Raw genomic sequence first — 24,413 nt, 5'->3', positions numbered from 1 at the left:
CAAACAACTACTGTTGGGGTGTCCAAGATGAGGATGCACAGCACAACCACTCCATGGGGACTGAACTTAAGTGTGTGAGGGAGCATGCCTATATACAGGAATAACTGCAAGTCTGCTCCCAGGAGTTCCCATAAATCTGCCACTTCTGCAGGCAGTTGTATTACACAGGAGACAGTCATCTTCTGATGTCCCTGTATTTCTGAAAGCTGATCGCTAAATGCCCAATAGTATTAAGTGGAGTATGAATTCTTGAGGCTTTCCATGCATGTTGATGCTGATACACAGGGATGTGTGCCAAGGTGCTCTCATCTGAGCTGCTTAGTGAAATCTGAAACTGTTCAGAGCTATCTGGCTTTCAGGGCTGCTCTCAACCAACAAACCTGGGCTGCTGCTTTCACAAAAATGTAGATGAATCCATAGTTCTCTGGTAAAAAATATCTAAGCCAGCTCCAAAATAACCATCAAAATGACGCTGCTGCTTTGAGGGAAGACTGGTGCTTGTGTCTTTGTTGAATTATACAAGGAGCTATTGCTGTGAGCAGGAAAACTACTGTTTGCTGATGCTTCTGTGAGTTACAACCACATTATCCCAGTGCACATGTGCTGCTGCAGCCGATGTTGCTGGGCATGGCAAGTACAGCTGTGGGAATACAGCTTCTTTGGCAGCTCTGCCTTCCTGCAGTGATCCACTCAACTGAAATCTTCCCATTTGCTTTTCTTGTTCCTCATAATCTTCATTCTCTCCTTGTTTCAGTGTCTCTGTTTTGGAAACTGTCACAAGGTATTCTCAGATTAATCTTTTCCTCTTCACTCCCTGCATTCCCTCCCCATTCTATCACTATGTGGCCTCTGGGTCTTCTTGTAGCTGCTTTGCTTCCTATGCTGCTAAGACAAAGGAAAACCCACCTTCTGTAGGGCTGGTTTCAGGCCAAGTCTGCCTTATTTAAAATCAGTGTAGGCACTTGCAAAAAAGGAATACAAAATCACAGCTTTTGAATTGCCATTGCACTGCTGCTGACTGTAAAGGGAAGAGCAAAAACAAACATGTACACAAAATTAGTGGATATTTTCATGTCTAGCTGTGCATTTACATAATGTGGACGTTTATAGCCATGCAATGGCAACCCAGTGCATGTAGGTAGAATATATTCCCAGGAAGGTGTTTGCTAAGAACAGGAGAAAGAGCAATATTCTGCTTGCATTTCTTGGGCTGCTGGCAGGGTAGAGCAGTGAGGTCACAGATTTTCCCAAAAGGGTTTTGTTTCAGGAGGATGCTTGTGGCACATGTTCGCCCCATATCAATGGATGTGAAGAGCAGATCATCCCTTCCTAGAGATCTCCTTGGCCTAGGAGCAGTGTCTATACACATGACAATGCAAGGAGGGTTTGGGAAGAGGGGCTTTGGGGTTGTAGGGCATGTCTAAGAAAGCATTTAACAGCCCCTTTCCTTTATTTAGGATAGGCAAGGAATATAAGCAGTAGACAAAGCTTGGAGCTGGGTTTTTACAGGAGAGCTGGATGTGTTTGTTGTGACAGAAAGCTCATTGCTGCTCTGATTAGTTGACAATTGAGATCCTTTGCCCTGGCACATAAATAGGTTGGAAAAGTGGTAGGAAACAAGAAGCATGCTGCAGCCGTAGAAAATGGACTTCACTTGTTCATACACCTTGACTTCTGGGCATCATATGGGGATATAACACTTCAGGACAGGATACTTTTTCTTGTTTGGGGATGAGCTCCTAGCCTGGATGGATGAGCAGCTTAACAGGCACCGGTTTTGGCCACTCCTGCTTCCACACAAGCTTCATGGGACAGCTTGTATCTGCCATCCTTTGGATGGTTTATGACATTCACTCACTGCTGTGCCCCATCCCCGGTTCGCAGTAGCATTTGTACTTTCTTCTCTCTGATTTGGAAAAGGGAGTAGGCTTTCATTTTCCTCTCTGAAGGACAACCTCATATCCCCAAGGACCCTCTGCAGGAGCCCTGGCTGGTTTGCTTTTTAAGACAGTGCAATAGACACTGCATCTTCAGCAATTGTAACAGGTTCACACCTTGTCCCTGTAGTGAGAGCAATGGTAAGTTCTTTCACAGTTGCACTGAAGCAGGAATGTGATGTTCAGTGTGGCACCAAGGGAAGCAGGTGCTCATTTTTCCCTGGGATTGGCACAGACCTCACTCCTGGCTCTGTGCATGCCCCAGCAGGGGCATGGTGAGCGTGTGCTGCCGCAGGCTCCCTTTGTTCCTGGTTTATTGGACCTGTCTGACTGCAGAGCTGGGATTTGCTCTGCCATGTTTCTTCAGCCTACATAATAGGTGCTCGTGGGCATCTAATAATCAGACCCCAAATGAAATGCATAAGAAGGTAAGGTTGCAAAGAGGAGATGTATGAGCTTTCAACTGTGTATGCGTGGGACATGCATCTCTGGGGATGTATGTTCATAAATGCCGTATTTCTTGATGGCACAACAGAGACCTAATTACAGGCTTGTTCTGTCACAGCTGTTCTGTCCACTTGTACAGACCAGGCATAAGTTTGGGTTTCCCAGGAGAAAATATTGTGTAATTGTGTGTGTATATTTTAATGTTACCCATGTAAGGCAAAATGGAGAATTTCCTGTCGTTTTCACTATGACATTGTCATAACTGTCCTTTCCCCCCCTCCCCCGATCCTTTGCCAGTATCTGTGGATTTGTAACATTTTGCTTAATTTTCTTCTCCCTTCCCAATTCGATGCTCTGTGCTCCAGTACTTTAGAGGATGCCTTTTTCTGGGTCAAACCTGGGGAATCATTGGATTTGTACCTGAGACATGCAGATGCAATAAGCAAGAAATTAACAAGCTGTCTGACCCTATTGTTTTCCTTGAGAAGTAATTTTTAAAATGGCCATGTAACAATTTCCTGCAGTAAAGGTGGCTTTCAATAGAAACACCCTTGGAGCTACTGGACCTCAAAGCATAATGCCACACAAGGCTGTAAAATAAATGGGGGGATGGAGGGAAGGTGGCAGCAGCAAATCTCCATGTTAAAGCATGGTAAAGCCAAAGCAGAATCCCTTGAGTATCTCTAATGCTATGTGATGGATGAGAACTTCATGAAACAAACACTTGGAAATTTTTTAAAGGACTTTCACCACACAGTTGCTGTGACAGTAATGCAGAAAAGCGATACATGGAGCGGGATCTTCTCTTGCTTCCCTTCCTCTGGAAGAGGAATGGAATAAAAACTTTGGATTCATCTGCCGTGTTTCTTAATGGGGCAATATAAGCTGGCATAGAGTCTGACTGCAGTTACCTTGTGCCTGTACCTGGTTTGATTTCAGTGCAGCCACTCAGGACAGAAAATGAAGATGAGAGCTCAGAGCATCATTTTCCCAAAGAGCATGCTCATGGGGAGCATAGTTCTGCAATGCACTCTTGTTGCGTTAGCCTAATTGTGGCATATACTTGAAAACAATTTATTAAAGCTACACTTTAATTTCTGTTTTCATGTTCTCTTTGTTTCCGTGTTCCCTTACTTAGGACCTTTGCAAAGGCTTTATTGCGCTATGTTGTCAGAAGTATAGCAACATCAGGTCAGGCATTCATGGGGATCAGTTGGTTGCTCTTGGTCACCCAGCCAAGAGTCTGAGCAGGCAGTGTCTGAACAGACACACAAGTTCCCAGCTTTGTCTCAAGAGCCAAGAAAATAGCAAAAATAGAGGGACTAGGTCTGAACTAGTGGTACAGATTCTTATAAACTCAACTGCTGTCTATGTATGTGTCTGGTGTAAAAAGCCAGGGCTCTGCTAGTGGAGTTACTGCATTATAGAGTGAGGATCTCAGATCATGCTTCACCTCGAAATCAGTGCAGTGCTTCCTGTTGCTGTTAGTAGGCTTGTGTTCAAAGTGATCAGAACTTTGTTTCTGACTTCACCTTTTCTTGGATTCATTTGGATTTATCCACATCACTTGATCTAGTAATGAGATTTCTGTAAGAGTACAACTTGAAATATCTTTAAGGTTCTTTTTCCTAGGAAATAGTACCTACTGTTTTTCAGGGGAAAATGAATAATCTCCCAAGCTTGTCCTGTCTGTTCCAGGAACAAATCCACATGTAGTCACTCTAAATCTTTTCTAAGTTATTTAGATTATCTAATGCCTTCAAGTAACTGCTGTTCTTGGGTTCCCAGGTCTGTCTCAAGGAGGGAATGGCATATAAACTGATTTTTGTTGGAAGCGCAGGGCTGGGGACAGTTGGTGTGCTGAAGCAAAGCTGTATCTCTTGAGCAATAAGTCAGTGGAAAGATCTGAATTCCCCAGATTGTGACTGTTGATGACAAGAGGTGACACAGCCTGCGCAAAGTGCCATGGCTTGGTGCCTACTAAGTTAGTGGAAAATGAACAGCTTGAACTTTCATGTCAAGTCCTAGAGAGGTTGAGGTGCCCAGTTTTCTAAACGGACAGAGTGCTTCATCAAAGCAGTCACTTGTCACTGTGTGTGTGTCCTGGCTGTAAATAGCATGGGAGTGCAACCCTGAGGATGTTGGACATCCAGTGTGAAGAGTTAAGGGCTTAAAATCATGTTCGTTGGTTGGAAAGTGGCCAGATATGAGGGAGTGGCCTGCAGAGCTTTGAGAACTTCAGGTGGAGAGGAGCAAACTTGGCTGTCACCCATCAAGCTTATAGAAGACTTAGAGTTCAGTCTCTGGTTCTGTTGAAATTAATGGAGAAGCTTTTGTTCCTTAAACCATGAAACCAGGGAAAACTTCTTATTGTAGCAAGAGAAGCCTGTGTGCATGTAGTTGTCACTTACATCATGCACCATGTCAAGGTATCCATTATATTGAAATTGGCTTCCTCAGCTGCAAAGAGCCACCTTGTTTTCTGTTATAAATAATGAATCAATTTTCTGCAGCAAAAGTAGTCCCTTTGGGGAAAACTGATCAAGGTCATTCCCAGGGTCTTGGGAGCTTTTAATGTGTTCTACAGCTGGGCTGCTTTGTGTCTGTGCTGGTCCTCAAGCCCTGGCTGGCAATTTCACAAGACTAAAGGTGTGCTGCAATACTGCTGGTGTCTATTGATCTAGTGCAATACAGTCACCCTGTACAAATGTGAGGGAGTCGGCTTGTGTCACATCTTAGGCGGAGGACTGGAGAAATCTATGCACAGTTTTCCACCCATCACTTCCAACATCACTTCTTGTAGGATAGGAGTAATCTTAAGTGCCTTTACTTTGCTTGTCAGGTATGTTTTACTTTTTTCGACTCTTGAAAGGATCATTGTTTGGTTGGAGTTTGGTCTGTGAGGATTCATTGATGTTTGTAAAGCAATCCATGATCTATTACTAAGATGAAATCAAGTTTCCTTATTGCTGTGGAAATGTAACTGGTGTTGACTTTGAAAGCAATGAGGCTTCTTCCAGGGAGGGTTTTCTTGACTCTGTTCTGAGGATAGATCACTTTTTAGGAGCACTTTATTATGTGAGGTCATGTGGGTGGGAAGAATCACTGCTCCAGCTGGTGCTGCATCACTCTCAGAAATTAGAGGTGCTTGAAGGTGTAGCAGTTTCAAACACAGTTCTTGGAAGGAAGGTGTGGTGTTGGCTGGTGGCTCTTGCTGAGAGGCAAACTGGAGTCCTTTAGGCTTCATTAAGTGTCAGCTTTCATGGGAAAGAGTAGAAGAGTGGTGAAAGATGGAGCTGCAGTAGGTGCAATGATAGGTGCTTCAATATGCAAGCAGCTGAAGGTTGCCTTCAAAATTGGAGCACTTCTGCTTCCATTGGTACTGCTGAAGACTGAAAAGCATAGCTTGAATGATTAGAAGCTCAGTTAGCAAAATTAAAATGAGAACTGTTTCTATTGCATGTTATGAACAGCCTCTGTAAGTAAATAAAGCTGTTGCTGACTTTGATTAAAACCAGCAGAAAGTGAGTTAACTGCTTGAAAGCACAAGAACATTAAAGTTACCAGGCAAACCTGGAACAACCTCCTGTTAGTTTTGTTCCTGCTTCCCTGCGTTGTCGTATCAGAGATATAAAAGGAAGAAGTCCAGAGTTTTGAAAGACAAAACCACTTTACCTGGAAAGACTGAGGAAAATATTCTGCATTAGCTGTGTTTGGCTTGAACAAAAATATAGTTAGCAGTCAAGACTGAAATTGTTTACTGATGTTTGCTTAATCATAAAATGCAAGGTGATAATACTTTTTGTATTAAAGCAGATACTTTGCAACTGGAGTAGGTAGTACTGCATTTGCAGCAGCCTGGGCCAAGCTTGCTCCCTACACTGCCATGGAACATCAGGTGGGCCGTTTGCCTGTGTGGGTCTGGAGAAGCAATATATTTGGTTGTATGGGTTAGAGCATCAGGTAGTGTAAAGGAGAAGCACATGTGCTGTGCTTGCTCATGTTGGTGGGTGCTATAGCTTTTGTTGCTGTTCTCATTTCAATTTACTCTCCTACTCCAGCTGTGGGCTTTAAATTCTTGCAAGAGGGATGGACTGCATTCTAGAATAAACAATACAGCTATTCTGAATGTGATAACAACCTGTGCTCTCACCATTGCTAGGTGGGTTTAAAGAAAAACAGGGATAAAAGGGGAACTTTTTTGTATTTTAAAAAGCTGAGTCCTCTTCAGAGCTGTGAATCTGTTTGTCAAATTTGTAAGTGCTTTGATTCAAGGCAAAGTCCATAAGATGCTAAAAGCCAGGATATCTGTTGCTGCATTGAAATCAAAATGAAGCCAAAAATTACAGAACTGCATTAATCATCTTTGAGTTAAATCTTGCAAGTAATACTGTATAAACACTTCACATCCAAAGGGGATTACAGGCAAATACTAAGCTGATGGAGGAGTTTAAGGATGTTCTGAATTGCAAAGCAGGCATTTAGAAAGCATTTCTGAAGCTGCACCTCTGGGGTGGGAGCTGGGAGCACACGGAGGGAGGGATGAGGGTAGTGCTTAGGGCAAGCAGCTAAGAGGAAATTAGACTTGGCAGAGCATGGAGAGACTGAATGAGAGCAGAAGGCAACAGGGAGAGGGAAGAAAATGTTCATGGGCCAACAGTATCCTACCCCTGCTCTATCCCATCCACTTTGAAGTGTTGCCTGTGCCAGTGGTGTTACCTATGCTTGGTTTGTTCAATGGATTTTGGGGTATTTTGTGTTGGGTGCTGTGGCTGAATAGGGTTGATGCAAGCTCCGGCTGCTTCTAGCCCCAGTGATCTTTGTTAAGTGTCTTCATCTTTGCATGGATCTGCTTGCTCATCTTTGAAATGAGCATCAGCCATAGTAGGAAACTTGACTAAACTGATAATCATTAAGTACTTGACATGGCATTTTGGATCACTCTGAAACACAGTGGGCTATGAAATTCTGTGTAATCCTGCGTTATGGATCATCTTATTTGTCGTGATAACAGGGGAGGGAAAGAAGAGCCAACGTATTTGTGATGAAGGAAAATTAGTGCGTTGCGTAGTTTTCAATGCTGCATCAGGACAGGTATCTCCAGAAAACCAAGTGTCAGATTCTTCCTTGTAGAATGAAGAAGACAGTTTCTGAGTTCATCTTCTCTGTATCTCCAATAGAATGTACATGATTAACTGATGGCTTCATTTCCCAACGAACAGTAGATAAACCTAAAGTCTTTATTACCCTGCCTGTGCAGGCACCTAGCCAGGTTTTGTATTTGTTAGAGAAATCATTTGAAATGTTACTTTGTTTTCCCAGTATTTTGGAGTTTTTCTTCTGTTTGAAATGCTTTGATTTCTCTGTTATCGTTTTTACCTGCTGTGACTTGTGGTGCAAGCTCCTTGCACAGTTAATTTCCTTGGATGATTTATTTACCAGTGACATAGCAGAGCCCTCGACAGAGTAATTGCAAAGATGTGATCATCCAAACATCAAAGGCAGGAGCCCCTGGTTTCTCATCTCCCTCATGCTGCTGCAGTCCTCCCACTTCTCCCTTTGTGTTCCCTCTTTGTTGCTTTAATCCTCTTGGGGAAGCAAAATATATCTCAACTAGATAAAAACTGTGAGTGCTGGAGTGGCTTTCTGTACTTAACTACTTATATGGCTTGCTTTAGTCAGTACCAAAATGCTGTGTTACATTGCTTGGGGTCTGCTGTCACCATGTCCCCTCCTTGACCCAGTGTTTTAACTGGTTGTGTCCCAGTGAGGATTGATTGTATTGCAGCTGGGCAGAGAACATGGGTGTTCTGCTCACACTGCTCTTCCCCAGGATGAAGTGAGCAAATGGGAATGGGTATGTGTGGGGAGAGCTTTGGTTTGCTTCTTCCTCATCTGGTGAGAAGCTGGGCTGTTATGTCCAGGAATCACCTGGGTCTTGTGGAAGAGGGAGAGGAGCTCACCTCCTCTCTTGATGGCCTGAGCATGGTCTGGCAGAGCTCCGGTCCTTTCCTTGCTCCTGAGCCCAATCTCCCTGCCTGCTTCCCTGTGCCTAGACTGGGCTTGGCTCTGCAGAAATGATGTTCACCATGACAGTGACTTCCACGTCTTCAGAGTTGTCATCAGTGTGCACAACACATGCTCGGGTACAGCGATTGCTACAAATTGGAATGTGAGTGTGCTGGATAACCATAACTGTGTAGCTCTGAGAAATGTTTGCCACTTTCCCAACCCTCCCTTCTTTGTCATCTTCTTTTGTATAAGATGAGATGATATATCTTGCAAGAGAGGATGTCAGCTGGATGAAGCATAATCAAGGTAGGCTTTAGCAGGAAGGAATTTGTTTCAAACCTGCATCAGTAGAGATTTTGTTACCTCAAAAATGAGGCACTTCACTGGTCTCAGTGGGATTGGACACTCATCTCTTCTATGCTCTCCTGTTTATCTCTCTGTTGGTCTGAGCTGTCATTTATCCTTTTGCTATCAGAGTGCTTGCTGGCTCCTGCTCAGCTCTGCAGCCTGCTGCTGGTGTTACAGCTTGTAAGGTCAGCGGGGAATCTGGGATGCTTCTAACTTGAGAACAAAATCCCCCAAAAGCTTGACTTTTGGAAGTAGCTCCTCAGCAGGGAGCTAAGTGTTAGTATGGGGATTAAGGACCACTTGGGAGGAGAAAGTCTGGCAGTGCAGAGTACTGAAGTGCTAAATCATTGCTTAAGGCATGCTGATTTCACCAATTTAGGCTGAGACCATTAATTAACTTGTTCTCTCTGTGTGCTCATCTCATTTAAGTGGCTTTATTCGGGAGAACTACAGAAGGGGGAGAAAGTGCTGGGGAAAAACATGGATACTTTTTTCCTTTCATCTTTAGAAAAGCAACTGGAAGCTCCAGTTCCTGCTTGGGGCAGAGCAGGGTTATTCCTGCTCCCAGGATGATGTGCTGTGGGATTCAGAGGGACCAGCTGACCCAAGGCAATGCACTTACCTCTTGGCACAAACTCCTCTTCCCAGACAGCAGGAGCCCAAGCCACTGCTGCTCCATTATGTGCTAATAGTCTGAGAAATGAAATACAATCATTAGTTGGATTGTGAAATGAACCTAGTGTCTGCATCAGAAGTCTCTTTCCAGCAGCAACTGGAGCACACAGTGACAACAATGGAACAACCTGCAAAAGCAGGAGCATTGCAGGGTTCATTCTTCACATGCTCCTCTGAGTGTAATGCAGTGAACTGCTTGGAGGAGGTGATGTAGCTGTGACTGGGGCCCTGGGCTGGGGTGTAGCTCTGCTCCCAGCTCTGAAACATGCTTTTGTGTCATGTCAGGGCACTTGTCTGTGCTTCACTTGCTCTGTGAGGAGGGAGTGGGGTCCATGAGAAGGTCTCCATAGGGATGGAAGAGCACTTATGACCTAGCTTTGAAACAAGAAGTGATTTCTATTCTGGCTTGGTATGTTGGCTTCAAAGCACACTCTGACTTTCATATGCTGAAGCTAAGTATATCTGCATTTGTAGAAAGGGTTATACCTGCCTTGGCTTGCTGTAGGTCAAATACTGCAGGATGTGCTCCAGGAGGAGTGGCAAAGGGATGACCTACAAACCAGTTACTAGCCACTGGGATATGAATTGTAGTGGCTATGTCCCTCCATATTACACCTCCCCATGTATGGAGGGCAGCCCATGATTGAACTGTCAAATGGAGTTGGAAAATGTTTATTTTTTGATTGCTTTGTCAAAAGTAGCTGCTGTTGAATACGGTTCTTCCTGTAACAACTCATTTACAAAATATACCAACTCTAATCCAGTCTCATGAGCATCGTCCTCACAGAGCATTCAACCTGAGTATCACTGTGTAATCCAGCCCCATATGTGTCAAGTCTAGCACTCCAGGATTACCATCCTGGAGCAAATCAGGCTCTCGTTCTGAATTTGGCTGAGTGCTTTTAAACACACAGCAAGAGTCCTTGGTATGTACTGGGAGGTCTTGGGAACAAAGATCCCCTTTCAATGGAATGACAACAGATGTGATGGGCTGTAAGCAGCTCCTAGATGGAGAATGCCTGCGACTTTGGTAGGTGCTGGATAGCTTTGCTGCAAGTTTAGGTGTGGGACACGGCCTCTGTCTGTTAGGGAAGCTGGTAGGACCCAGGGAAGAGCCATCCTTTAACTTCCCTATAACAAGAAGAAAGATTATGTTAGAGGACAACTGCCCCCATCCTTTTCCATGTTGGAAAAATGAGGCAGGGCCATTTAAGCTTCCCTGCAGAGCTAGAGAGCAGCACAGAAACTGTTCTTCCCTGCAGGAAAAGTATGGTGGGGCATGGATAGAGAGATGTTTGGTTGCAAGGGTTTTGTTTATGCCAGCAGCTTGGCTATCAGTCTGGGCAAAGACAGATGGAAGTAATTTTAAGGGCCAGTTGCCAGTTGGATCTTGATTCAGAACAACTATAGGTTAGCCAGTCCTTAAGAGGAAGTTTTTATCCTGATCCCTGTCATTTAGTGGTTGGTTTCTGCCCTAAGAATGGGTTTTTATACGCCCTTTACTGCTTGTGCACGGGGTTTTTAGATGCTGCTGCAGCTCCAGCCCTCCCTTGTAATGATGGGGAATGATGATCTCCATGATGTTTACAGCTCTTAAAAGCTTGAGACCCTTTGTGTATGTGTTTTCTTCTTACATCTTAAATTGTAAAATCCTGGAGTCTGGATATTGCAATAGCTGCTCTGCCTTTGGTAGGTCTGTAGCTTTCAGAGCAGCTGAGGAGATCCTGGAGATACGAACCTCAGAAGGCAAATGGAAAGAAGCCCAAATGATGGTAACTTTATAATGGATTTCTCTCTACTTTATGCGATCTATGCCAGACAAAGCTTTATCTTTCATCCCGTAATTATGTGATTCCCTGTGGGCAACTTAAAGGGAGATTTAAAATGTTAATTTTATCTATTAGATGCTTTTTATGATCTCCAAGTGTAGACATTGATTGGTACTCAAAGGAAAGTTTTGAGGGCAAATTCCTGTAGTTTCAGTGAACTGCACTGAGACCAGCTTTGAGCCTGCTTAACAGGATTGTCCACATCTGCATTTGTAAGTGATATGGTTAACTAACATGCTGCTGGAGAGACTGCTTCCTCTTCCCACCTGCCCTTCAGTTTAAGCTGTGTTGAGTTTATTTCTCCAAGATCCTTGTCTTTTGCCATTTGTTTGCAAAAGGCACAAAACTTTTCATGTGTCCTATGGCTGAAATATTTGTTTCATCTTGGAACTAATATTTTGCTCTTTACGTGCACTTTGCCTTTTATAATGTGTCTGTTCCTACTTGTGATCTTGTAGATCATGCTGTGTATAATGGTTCATACTAAAAGACAATAAGCATTGATAGGTGGTGGAGGGAATAGATGTTTTTTCCAGCTGAATTCAAGTGTAGCTGTGCAGGACAAGACTTGCAGAGAGTGGCTCAGAAATGTGATTCAGGACACAGAGGTGGGTCAGAGTAGTAATTACAGAAACCATGTCCATTCATACCTCCCAGCTGCTGCTTAAACCTACAGCCCAAGCTGATACGTGGCCTTTCCCAAAGGAAAGGGGGAAAAAGAGCAAGCTGTAGGCTGAAGTGAAGAGAGAAGAACCAGATTGTTTTGGTTCAAATCCTGGAAGGGGGAGTGAAAGAAATTGGGGTTTGTGTGCATGGAGGGTGACTCACTGCTGCTGTCATCAAGGTCTCCTCATGTGGGGTTAGTGATTATTGCCCAAAACCATTGTAACTTATCCAAATTGGAGACAGAAGTCTCAGCTGGAGACTCCTTAGCAAATGCACAGGGTGCTGTGTGCTGTCATCTTGTTTCTCCAGCAAGGTCCTCTTGCCCCTTGCACCCAGGCTCTGGCAGTGCAAGCCCTCAGTGTGCTGCCAAGGGTCCTGCAGGCTGTCAGGGGCTGAAGACTTGCCAGCCCTGCTTGTTGGAAAACTATAATTGCCAGAAGCCCCATGGGATTGCATCAGGGATTAATTTGGCTGGTGCAGAGATGAAGTGAAACTGCTGCAATCTCTTTTTGGAGAGGAGAGTATCTCTGTTCCTAAAATGCCTGATGCTGTGGAAACTACATGTGGAGAATGCTGCCAGATGAACCTCTGAACTCCCATGTCAGATCCTTTCCTTCCTTTTGCCCCAGTAACTGGGTGTTTGGACCCTGCTACTGCAAACTGGACCATCTATGGGGATACATACAGATGTCTGTCAGGGAGGGACCCTACTGCCGTCCTCACAAGCAAGTCCCTGCTTTCTCTGAAGTGCAGCATGGCTTTTAGGCACAGCTTCTCATCACTAAATCTTTGCTAAACCCAAATCTTGGGTTTGTGGTGAGCTTTTTTTAACTGTAAAGGAGCAGAACAATGCTATGTTTAGAAGGTGGTTTCTTGATAGAAAAAAATACATGAAAGCAGGAGCAGGGGAGCAATTTTCTGTCTTCTTTATAGAAAAAAAATACATGAAAGCAGGAACAATGGGGAGGCAGTGGCAAGTGAGAAAAATCACTTGAAATCACTCAAGTCCAGTTTTCTTCCCTTGTCAGGGGCTGGTTCCACTGACCCAGGTATCTGGGAGTGCTGCTGCAGCTTCTGCTCTGCCCTTGCTGAGCCTGGGTCTGGCCCAGCACTCACCCTGATAACTTTTCAGCTTGCATGGAAAGTAACAGCCCATAAATACAAGTGGGCACCTCTGGGGAGGAGGTTTCCCAGGGCAGCCGTTCTGGCTCTCCACATTATATCTTCCTGTGCTGGCAGGAGATAAGAGTTTAGAAATGGATGCCTGCAGGACCCTGAGCTCCTTCTGCCCAGCTGCTGTTTGCACACCCTTCTCTTCCCTGATTTTTTAGGGTAGGGGTTGCTCTATGTGATTTGTTCACTGCTGATTTGGCCGGTGTTAGTGGGAGCTCTTGTGGCCCTTTTCTGGCTGGTGAGTGACAACTGATGGAGACTGGAACTTCAGGATCCTTGTTTCCTTCATACATGGCGAGATCCAGGGAGAAGAGCTCTGAACAGCCTGCACACTGCTGCTACCCTTGTGTGTCTCCCCCACTGCCATGAGGACATTGCCCCAAGGAGGGGTCTCCTCTAACACAGCACAAGTGCTGAGTGCACAGAGGATTGTTTGTCTCCAGGTGATGCAGTCCCTTCTCAGAAATGGCACTGTTGTCTGTCCTGCGGATGACAACCCTGGCTGCTGAGCTTTCCTGTCTGTTGTGAAATGAAGATCTGTCTTCTTACTACTGGGATCGCAGCTTGTCCCAGTGGGCTCTGTTTTGTGCAGCCTGGGAGCAGCTAGGATGTGACATCTTCAAAGGGTGTCAAGTCTGCACATACATGTCACTGTTCTGTAGATCCCCAGCTGATGCAGGATGCTCAGATACAAATTTAGTGCTTTCCCCTTCTGTTTTTCCTTAGAAAAAGAAACAAGCCAGACAAACCCCCCAAAAAATACAACAAGAAAATAAAACCTAAAGCCCAACCTGAACTCTCAATGTCTCATGTAACTGAAGAAAGCAAGAGTTGTGTTTATCTCCCTGTCGCTGTGTGCTTGTTCTGTGCCTGGTTAGAAAACATCATTTGGAGAATATAATGCTACATGGCAAATACAGCAGTCACAGCTCTGCAGGAACATGGGGTTTTCCTCTCCTGAGGTAACACGGCAAAGACTTCAAATTGTGCTGTGTATCAAAACAGCCTCTTTAGAAATCATGCTCAGCAGCTTGAGCCAGGATCCTTGTTGCCTTGCAGGGCACTGCAGATTAGTGCTGGTGCAAGATCGGGCTCTTAGCACAGTCTCAAACCCTTTAATTAAAATAATGTGGAACAAAAAGGGAGAATTAGTTAAAAATAACAACTCTCGGAAGCCCAGCTTGTCTTTTTATTAGACTTGTCCTCACTTTTTCTGCTGCTCTGATAAGAAGGATGGAGTGGGATGGAGTGAATAAACTGGGATGAAACTCATTTGTTTGGGCATTATGTGTTAATTAATTTCTAACACTAATCCCTTCCCCATACACTGTTCCTTTCTGCTTCTGGTTTTTAGATAGTAGAATACAGTCCTGTTCTGAGGAGAGGATGGGAAGGTTTTGCTGTGTTACAGAAGGGAGAAGGCTGTGCTGTCTTTGGGAGGCTTTGCAGAATGGTCCACGTTTGGGGAGTCAGGAGGTTTTTGGAAAGCCCGTCTAGAACATGTGAAACAACATTACTGTGACCTTCAGCTGTGGCTTTACAGCCTCTTGCTGGTGAAGGGGGTGAGCCTGTGTGCTGCTGGTAGGGACTTTGGCTCCCTGATGGGTCTCTGACCCCACTGTCCTGTGTCAGCCTTAGCAATCCCTGTGGTCCTCTACTGGGCATGAAAGCACTGGGATACTGCCATATAGTGGTTTTAGTGGGGAAACCAGACCAAAATAAAACCAGTAAAAACCCCCACCCAAATAATGTACTTTTTATATAAAATTATCTTTTGGAATAAACAAACATAATCTTTGAGCCTCTGCACAATGTGGGCTGGTTTTCTTTTTGTATCCAGCTTTTCCTAGACTTCCACTGGAATGAGTTATTTTTAAGTAGTCTCTCTAAACTGATGGGAACTTTGCCATTCAAGCAGGGGAAGACATGGATTCTTGCTCTGATCTTTCAGTGATTAAGTGAGTTTAGTTTTTTCTTAGCCTTTTTGCTCAGTGGTTATTCCTGGCTGCCGCTGCATCCTGCTTGCTTGGCTTTGTCAGTTCTTTTAAAATCAATAGGTGCTGCTGAATTACTGGAGTTAGAGAATATAATAAAATAAAAGGTGTGGGCATCACTTATAAAGTGATAGGATGGTCTTTAATTCAAACTGCCTTGCTCTCTCATTTCTTAGCTATACCTAAGTGTGTATATGAATAAAAGTCCCTGTTCAAGGAGAGGTAAAATAATAGCAGGCAATCCTAGAAAAGGGACAATTTTTCATTCTGTTCAAGTATTGAAGCCAATTTTTCATTCTGTTCAAGTATTGAAGCCACTGCAGATGTCTTGAGCAGTGATTTCGTGTGCTGCCCTGTGAACTCTTTCCCACAGTGTGATTCTACTGGGCTCACTTTCCAATAACAGAGTCAGGGCTGACCTCTGTCCTCTCATCTTGCTATGGTTTCAGGTGGATTAAGAGACCGGCTGGAAAAAAATGTGTACGAAACAAATTCCAGCTTGCCAACATGTTCTGGAAATCCATAAAGCAGGGAAGCATCAATTATGTAGTGGCTACGGACTGTGGAAAGGATGGATTTCTCACAGGGAATTTCTTGGATATGGCATATTTCACTCTTTAAATATAAGGAGATATTTGGGTTCTGACTTAGGTGTGCAATTGGGAGCATGGTGGCCTTGAATTTCTGAAAGCAGGTTATAAAATAAGGAGGAAAATAATCCTCTTCTTAAAAATCAATTTTCTTTTGTGGTGTATTTTAAATTATGTTCTTTTCTAGTCTGACAGCAATTTTCATCTATTAGGTTTCACTTTGTGAAGACTCTTGGCTATAATAAAACTGAATTTGGTCAGTTGAAGCATTGAGGAGAACTGATTGAGGGATAGTCATTGCTGAGGGGATCTGGGCTCCCCTGTGGAGCTGTGCTGGGTACAAGCCCCTGCAGAAGCATCTGTTGGCATTGGAGGGCCTGATCCAGCACAGAAAGTCTCTGATGTGGTTTGGATCAGGTTGCTGGTCCCTGCATAAATAACATGCTATTAGAAAAGGGTCCATTGGGAGCGTTCGATCTAGTTATCTGTTGATATAAGCAAATCAGTCCCACTGGAGATTACTAAAGCCTGGTGAGAACTTACACTATCTACCTTAAATCTCTATTCCCATGGAATTTCCTAATAGGATAATAGATTATTGCCATACAAAGGCAATTACACCCTGCTAAGGGAATTAGTACTTAAAATACAGAGTAAATCTCCCATCAGTGGAGTTAGATCTTATTGTTTCTGGCTTGCATGAAGGATCTTAGCAGGTGAGGTTGTGGGCATTCCCATGTGGGTATTCCCTATTCCTGGGAATAGGGGGATGTGGCTGTTGGTGCTGCTGGTTCATAAATTTATATTTGCCTGGTGTAAGCAAGAAAACAAATATCAACTGTATTATGAATTGCTATTGGTTTCTTTTTTGTTTGTTTGTTTGTTTTTAATAACCTAATGCTTCTGTCTCCTGGGGTCACGGGGATGAATTTGGAGCTTTCGCTTAAAAACCTCTGTTGCTCACTAAGTATTAGCACATTCGTGGGGAAAAGCATCAGAACGGGGGTTGAATATTGGAGCTGGTGGTCTGGTTTGAGCAGTCAGGGCACTGGGAGCAAGGTATGTGCTTCTGTTCAAGAGTCCAAGCCTGTGTCTGAGTCGCACCACATGCAGAGCATGGGGTTATAAGGTGGGGTTGTTTTAGTTCTCCCTGGCCACACCATCGCTTGTGCAAATTCCACGGTGCTGTTTTTATGTTCATGTGAGCCCTCTAAGGCTGTGCAGGAAGAGGTTCTCCCCTGCAGAGGTCTGGGTGGTGGAGCCGAGCCGTGTGCCGGCTGCCCTCTAGTGAGCCGCTGCCCGCAATAAATCACGGCTCGCCGCTCCCAGCCTCAAATCAGTGATCGGTGTAATCCTTTTAATCTCAACCTGACGATGCTCCATCTTCCTGGTAGGAATGTGGTTGCAGACCAATTAGTGCGTGTTAAGCCAGGGGAGGTAAATCTTGCTCTTCTGAAGAGTATAAGCACCACAGGGGGTGGGAAGGTGGTTGTTGAGGTGTGGTACCAAACCTTTGCTTTTCCACTGGTAGTGGAACTGTTGCTTCCACTATCCTGCACTTATTGGAGTGAACTGCAGTACTGCTGGGGACTGACCCTGGGAAGGAACTGCTGGCTCAGGTGAATGACAAGTTTCTGAGCCAGATTTCTGCCTGTATAATAAAACTGTAGAGTGGCTTTTAACAGCTTCAGGAGTGAGCTGATGGGCCCATGTGAACCAGGAGTAAACCAGTGACACATGTGCCTGGTGGTGAGAGCCCTTGCTAGGGCTGTGTTCATCCTCTCCTCAACCACACTGCCCTATGGGACAAGCTACTGGTACCAAAGCATGCTGGCATCTCTCCATTCCAGACATGCCATATAAGCACTGGGAAACATTTTGCTTTGTTTCCATAAGGAAGAGGTACTTTAGATGGGCTTTTAATTGTGTATTTCTTTGTTTATATATTGTAATGGTTGTGGTGTGTATGTGGTTGGGTAGGGTAGAAACTGATACAAGTCCTATCTGACAGCTGCTATCATCGTCATGATCACAAGGATTCAAAATGCAGTTGCTGATATGAGGTTGTGTTTCTGAGATGGAGTGTGTTGGACAGTTCCTCTGGACTTGTTTGAGTCTTACATCTGAAGGTCCCCAAAACTGTAAGCAACATCTGCTGCAGCCTGCTGTGGAGGAAGCCAAAGAGAGCAGATCTCATTGGTGTTGGATGGTTTTAGTGCTGGAGTTGTCTTCTCTGAAGAGCAGGTTTGTGAATGCAGGATGGGCATTGTAGTAAAATTCGCCCAGGAGGTGAATTGGATGGATTCCTGCATGAGAGCAGGCTTGAAACAGGCACCGGTGCCCTAGGCCATTGATAGACCGGTCCTGCAGCAGCAAAGTGCTGCTGCTTTGAGGAGCTGATTATCGAGGATGCCCAGGGGGTAGAGAGGAGAAGATTGGGTAAGCAGGGTTAGAAGAGCTTAGTCAGGATGTGTTTGTTTAAAGGATCTGCTTCAGCCTGACTCCTGTAATTAGGTAACATGTATATTTCTGTTCCTTGGAAACACTTCATTCATTAGCCTAATAGAGGGAAGGATTATGCAGAGATGAACCTAAAAGATGTTAAGCAAGGTTGGCTTTGCATCTGTAATGAAGCTGCATGAAGCAGCTGTAGCTACTGGAAAGGGGGGCACCATGAACATCATCAGGGAGTTGTGCTGCTGTTGTTCTGTAGTGTCCCATGAGAAGGATGAAATCCATATGTGGTGTGGAAAAGTGAGGATAAAAAAGGCAGAACTACAAGTGTGAAGTAAGGCTTCTTCTAGGAAGCAGTCCAGTAGCATACCAGAGGTGTGCTACACAGAGATAGATGCTTTAAGATGTTTTAAATCAGGAATGTCAGAATCCCTGAGTTGAGTACCCTGGATGCTGTGAGCATGACAGCAGCTCCTTTGGGGGTGCTGATTTTACACTTATCCTCTAGGGATGTGCAGTGAAGTAGGTGAATTTCTCCCTAAATAGTAGCAGTTCTGTACTGGAGGGCAGTGGCAGTTGACAGGGCTGCAGCAGTGAAGAATGAGGCAACAGAGAGCTTGATTTCTGTTGGAGTTGAGGGGGAGTCCTGCAGGCATAGGTGGGCTAATGACTTCTGTGTTTTCTGCTAGCCACTGCAGCCAGGCTGGCTCAGCTTGGGATCAGCCTTTCCCTTGGCAGAGCACAGGCTCACCAGTTGCTGTGTGTTTTGATGCATTTGTATGGTACATCCCACATATAACAAAGCAGCTGCTGAAACCTGTAACTGTGCGAACAGAGATATTTAAGGCATAAGAAAGGTATCACAGGTTGTACTTTGAGATCAGATGAAACTTCCCTGAAATATCCATGGATTCATTCTTTTCCTTCCATGGGAAGCTGGGACATAGGGGCTGATCATTTGTAAGGTGATGCTGATTGTCTTTATTCCTTATAGCCTGGGTAATAAATGAGAATAGACAGGAGAGAAGTGGAAACAAGACTCCCCATTCCTGACTCTGAACATTAAACCTACGGCTGTGGAAGAGGAGCTGCACTTACGTAAAAGAATGTCTGGGAGGAGGAGGAAGAGCTTGTTTTGTTACGACTTTGGCACTGAAGTTCTGACTCCTGTTTTGTTCCTTTGGTGATCAAATACCCCTTTTGAAATCGTTGGGTGAAAGTCTTAAATCCTATGAAACCACTTTCTTTGTTTTAATTTCTTTCCAAGCTGGGGCAGGAGCAGACACATGACTTGAGCACCTCCTGCGCCGAGCTGGCCTTCAGCATAGGCAGCAACAGGCTGAACCAGTTTGCTCATTGCTTTCGTCTCCTGACAGGCGCTCTCTTGTTCCAGGCACCCTGGGAGGTGCTTGGTCTCTTCTCCAGCACTGCAGGAATTCCCCTGCCTCCAGCCACCAGCTCGGGAGCCGTGGTGTGTGGCCAGCAGCCTCCGACCAGCGGCGGACCCATAGAGGAGGCTTTGCAGAAGAACCAAGCTGAGGTTGGAGACTGAGAGGAGCATCTGGATACGGAGTTAGGGAGAGGGGTTTATGGCGTGTGGCAGAGGGTAAGGTGTGCAGGCAGCTTTTGGTTCCACAAGTACCCATCTCCTGAGTCTCAGGTGAGAGAAACTTGGTTTTTGAGCTGACAAGTTGAGTTGCTTGAGCATGCATGGCTCTCATGGTGTTTTGAGTTGGGGGGGCTGTGTTCCTGCGCTTGGTGGAGGTGCTCTGAGGAGCTCAGATCAGAGGTGACTGACTATGAAGGTTATTCAGAAGTTTCTCCCAGACTTACTTTGCATGGGTGTTGCTAGTGGCAGACCAGCTCCTGATGCTGGGCTGGCTGGTGGGTCAGGCATTCATTTGGATGCAATATCCACCAAGGATGTTGTGGGGACGGAGTCTTAACCATGTGGGGATGCTGCCCTGCCTTGGGCCAGGTGCTGCAGCCTGCACCAGGAACACCATAGGCTGAAAGCATTCATCCCTGCAGCCAGCATTGTGGTGGGCTTTGCTGCCCTTGCTGAGCACAGAGCCCCATCAGCTGCTCTGCAGCAGAGGAGCAGGAATCTGGAGCGAGTCAGTGTGTGGGTTTAGCTCTATATCCAGCCAAGGGAGTCACATCCTCAGTTGAGCACTGGCAGGGATCTGTATCCCCATCACTGCGCATGGGCCCCCATCAAACCCCCCTGGGGACTGTTCAGGGTCTGCTCTGTACTGAGCTCCCTGTGCTTTGGTTGCTATTTGAGATCTGCTTGAAACCAAAAGGCACAAGAAGTTGGAGGCTTCCTGATTAACGGCTGAGACTTTCATGTGCACTTGTGTACAAGTGCCTTAAATTTCAATCTAAAGATGTGGGAATGTTAGCTGCTTTTCTCCTCCCCCGTTCTCTGTCACAATGGAAGAACTTGCAATAACCCTTGGAGTAGAAATGAAATTGCTGATACAAATGTGCTCTGGCATAAGGCACAAACAGCTGGAAAATGTGCTATCTCCCGCAGTATTTTAAGGATGTAGCATCATCAAGGGCTATTCACTAGAGCTGGCACTGTGAGCCTGCCCTGTGTGTCAGGAAAGAAATGATCTGTCCCCATTTTTCAGTAGGGTATATCCCAGATGTGCAATGGGCAGGTGACACATCCCTTTCTCTGATGACAGACGTTCTGCCCGTCAGCTCAGCTGAGCATGGAAAGGGATATGTGAGTAAATCCCTGCTATGGTAGCTGGCAGAGAGCATATTGAGAAACAGATGGTGCTGTGCTACAATTTTACCTGCTGTAAGGCCAATGCATAATTTAGCAATACAGAAACAGGAATTGTATTCCAGTGGCTGCTGCTTTCTTGTGGAGGCTTTTGTTTGATTTAACCATCAGCAGGAGAAAGGGGTAAAGGATATTGTATGTAACTTCTTTTTTAACTCCCGGAGGATATGGAAATATAGCATCCACCAGATTTGTTTTTAAATCCCTGAATTTATCTTCCCCTTGCCATTTCTGTGTGAATCCTGGAAATGAGTCGTGTGCTGTGATGTGTGTGCTGAAGGAGCTTGCTGCCTCTGTGCAGAAGGGGCAGATGCCTGCGTCCTGACAGGGCCAGTTAGTACACGGGGAAAGGTGGGAAGCACAGGGCTGTGGGGGGAGAAACCATCCCCGCCATGTGTACCCCTAATGAGAGTTGTTATTCTCTACGGGCAGCCTATGGTACATTGGAGCCCCTTTCAGCATACAGCTGTGCTTTCTTTACCCCCAAAACACTAATCCTAGAGTTTATTCCCCCCCGCTAAAGCTACTACATGTCTCCTGACAGTTCCTCCAATCCTCCTTCCCCACTCTGGGCCAAATATCCTTGTTTGTCTTCCTAAAGAATGAACAAAAAGTGTAGGATATAGGGGGCAAAACGCATACAGCACTTTCAGCTTTGGTGGATGCTAAAGGTGGGGCAGGACCCGGTTGAACCACCTGATATCGCTGTAATAGACAGTGTCCTGTGCTGAGAGGGGCAGGTGTGTGTAAGGAGAAGGAAGTTTGGCCCCTTTGTTCCTTGTGTGACTTGAGAAACGGGTCTTATAGGACAAGAGGCAATGAAACCGGGTGTAGCAGGGCCCAGCCAGCAGTAGCTGGAGTTCTTCCTCCTTCCTCCTGATGTAGAACTGGAGGAAGAGGAGGACCAGGTGCTCTGTTTTCCCTGACTTGATGTCCCCTCTCCCCTTCCAACCACATGCACAGGACGGGAGCAGGGCTCCTGGGAAGCATTGTCCAGGAACAGAGGCAGGATGGCACAACCTGCTGACAGAGGCAGGCAAAAGGCTTTTTGTGCTACAGTTTTGCCCATTAACCTCAATGAGAATCGCAGCTATTTTTTCAAGTTGTCAATTTGATCATCTGACCTCAGAAAGGGCCTAATATGAGCACTCCAGCTCTGTATCCAAGCATCCTCTTCCTGCTCTAAATGGCTTCCTTTCCCTGGCTGAGCTCTCATAATGTCCTCTCCAAGGAGGATGGGGAAAAAATGCACTATAATTTTGCAGTCTTGGCAAATGAGGAATCATGCCCATGAAAACAAATACGCACTAATTAGGACCATGAAATGCTGATTGAATCACAGCTCCGATAATGGCAAGGGCAGTTTGCAAGCCTGCTTTATATCCCAAAGGATGAGGAAATATAAAAGCAAGGAGAATTCTTTTAGGAAGCCATTTCAGCCACTCCTGTCCATCTATTTAAAACTTTCCCTGCCAACAGGTACTACTCAGTTACTGCATTGTTTCCATTTGAAGTACAGGGAGAGAGTGAAGTTATTGCCTAGGGTAATTGTTAACAAATGCTGAATTCTCATTTGTGCCCATTATAGCAGAACTAACATTTTTAAGTATATGAATGGTCTCAGATTGACCCCCATTGGGGAGTTTATGCTGTTGCAGGACAGCCAGAAGAGATGAGGAAACTGTGGGGAGCCTGGCCAGGGTAAAGCACAGCCTCCAGTGTGTCTGTTCTGCTTCTCCCTCTGCCAAGGTGAAGAAGGTAAAGTTTAAAGGGGTTAAAAACCAGAACAAAACACTGCATCCAAACTATATTTAAAAGCTTTTAACAGTCTGTGCTATCAACAGCTATTTGGTGATGTCCACACTCTCCCTTTCTGCCATTGCCTCTTTGCTCCTGTTCTCCCCAGTAAGCTACAAAGCAAGTGCTCTGGTTTCGTAGTGGGCTGGGGTAACCACCCATGTCCTCACCTGAGACATATACTGAGACAAGGGGTTGTAGAGCTTTGCCTGCTGGGTCCAGCTGTGGCTGCAGATGTGCGGGGGAGTGACCCTGGTGCTGTGCCACACACATCTGGTGGAAAGGGGTGAGATGTGGGGAAACCTCCTCTGGTTGGGGCAAGGCTCCATGTCCAACACCTGCATGGGAGCTTGCTGGAGGGCAGAGGTCCTGCTAACCTGCTGAGTCAGCAGCTGAGACTGCAGCCACCATTGCCCATCCCACTGTCCCCTCCGCCCTTCCCTCCCTGCTTCCTTTCCCATTGTTTGTGTTTCTGACACTACTGCTCCCACCCCATCTGATACAGCCACTGCTGGGTCAGGCCTTTCTCTTGGTGCTCTTAGTTTTTAAAAAGGCAGGGCCTCCTTGCTCTTGCTCTTGGAGGGGCTCTGCTCAGCTGGTACATGCAAGATCCGTGTTGTCTTAACTGGGGCTGTCTTTCTTGGCAAGATGAACTTCATTCTCTGTAGTATCAGTGCAGATTTCTTTTCAAAACACTGAAAACTTCAAGGCAAATCAAAGCAGGCAGCTGGGGGAGAACTGGTGTGTGTAGTGGCGCAGGAAGGCACCTCATGAAGTGGTGGAATCGCCATCCCTAGAAGCACTCAAACACAGTGTAGATGAGGCCCTTAGTGACATGGTTTAGTGGTAGACTTGCAGTCCTGGGGTAATGGTTGGACATGATCTTAAAGGTCTTTTCTAACCTGTGATTCTGTGATTAAGTACAAGGCAGAGTTATGGTTCAGGCTTTTGGTGCAGAGATAGATCTTGTGAATCCCACATGAGGGATTCACTCATGACCCTCCCATGTTCCCATATTCCCAGATTTGGGTAGGAAATAAAATCTATATAATATTAAAATATTTGTATTTTTTAATAATTTTGGGTGACTTGAGTAGCAAATGATCACAAAATGCCTGCTGAGGGCAAGGATAAAACAGCAATGGCAGGAGGATCTGTAGGGCGAGGTGGTGACGAGTCACTGCTGGGGGTCAGCCTGTTGGTGGGGCAGCGCATGGAGCCCTTGTGGTATTCCCGGCCTTGCTGTGTGCCCATTGAGGGCAGTTGGAGTCCTTCCATTGATTTCAATGGGCTTTGGATCAAGCCCATGGCATGCTGCTTGTTTATTTTGGAGGCCTTCTGAGGATAAAAGCATCCTTTCAATGGATGCTCTTTTTCATTCTCCTTTGGTTCACTTGCTCCTTGTACCCTGTGCTATTGGACATGCACCTGCTTTCTGCACAGACAAAGCTCATGTGCTTTGGAAAGCTTTGGTCTCACTTGTAGCAGTTTGGTGCCCTGTATAAGCAGTGTGGTCCCGCTGTGGGGTAATGCTGTGAGCTGCCTGATTCCTTTTCCATGGTCAGACATTCAGCACTAAGGTTCACCTTCAAGAAATGCTTATACCAGAGCCCATCTACTCTGGTGTAACAACAAAACATACTGATTTGCTTCCTTTCAGATTCTAGATGGTTAGTTCCTAATTGTTTGTC

At 45.4% G+C, this 24,413-nt stretch overlaps 1 protein-coding gene across 3 annotated transcripts in view; it reads left to right on the top strand.

Moving 5' to 3' along the window:
* FRMD4B (FERM domain containing 4B) overlaps positions 1-24,413 on the top strand; it is a 123,342-nt gene that overhangs the window by 7,138 nt on the left and 91,791 nt on the right. For 2 of the 3 annotated variants that reach the window (XM_034066144.1, XM_031049250.2), the window contains exon 1: positions 19,500-19,785. The exons of the other annotated variant lie outside the window; for it this stretch is intronic. The gene's annotated coding sequence lies outside the window, so the exon portion shown is untranslated. Of the gene's footprint in view, positions 1-19,499; positions 19,786-24,413 lie in introns of those variants that run through there. 3 annotated transcript variants of the gene reach the window in all.

This window comes from Melopsittacus undulatus, chromosome 9 (genome assembly GCF_012275295.1).
Source record: "Melopsittacus undulatus isolate bMelUnd1 chromosome 9, bMelUnd1.mat.Z, whole genome shotgun sequence".
Classification (NCBI taxonomy): domain Eukaryota; kingdom Metazoa; phylum Chordata; class Aves; order Psittaciformes; family Psittaculidae; genus Melopsittacus; species Melopsittacus undulatus.
The sequence above is the reverse complement of the archived record's forward strand: the minus strand, read 5'-3'. Positions and strand labels throughout refer to the sequence as shown.